We start from the raw sequence: 443 nt of genomic DNA, 5'->3' as shown, positions 1-443 counted from the left end.
AAAAATTAAAAAAAAACCCAACCAAACCCCGGAGGGATCTGTCACGTTTTAGCAACAGGAATTTTGCTGTCCCAGGGTGGGAATCTTGGCTCACGTGGGGACACTTGGGCACTTTGGTGTCCCTTTTATTCATTTATATTTTTTTTTAAATTTTTGTATTTTATTTATTTTTTTTTTTTCCCCAGCATAAGGCAAAAACCCGACCCTGAAAAACACACAAAAACAGGATGTAAACTGAAGGATTTCTCTTGCAAAAAAGCCTCCTCCAAGAGGCTCCTTTAAAACAGAGGTGTGGGGCTGAAGGCAGCTCCAGATTCCCACACTTTTGGCTTCTTTTGGGGTGGTTTTTTTTCCAGCTCTTTCTGAGGGAAAAAAATCCCAAAAAACCAAAAAAAATAAAATAAAAAAATAAAAAACCCCCCCCGAGAATGACTTTGTGCAAT

This window comes from Geospiza fortis, unplaced genomic scaffold (genome assembly GCF_000277835.1).
Source record: "Geospiza fortis unplaced genomic scaffold, GeoFor_1.0 scaffold109, whole genome shotgun sequence".
Lineage (NCBI taxonomy): Eukaryota > Metazoa > Chordata > Aves > Passeriformes > Thraupidae > Geospiza > Geospiza fortis.
Note: the sequence above shows the minus strand (reverse complement) of the source record.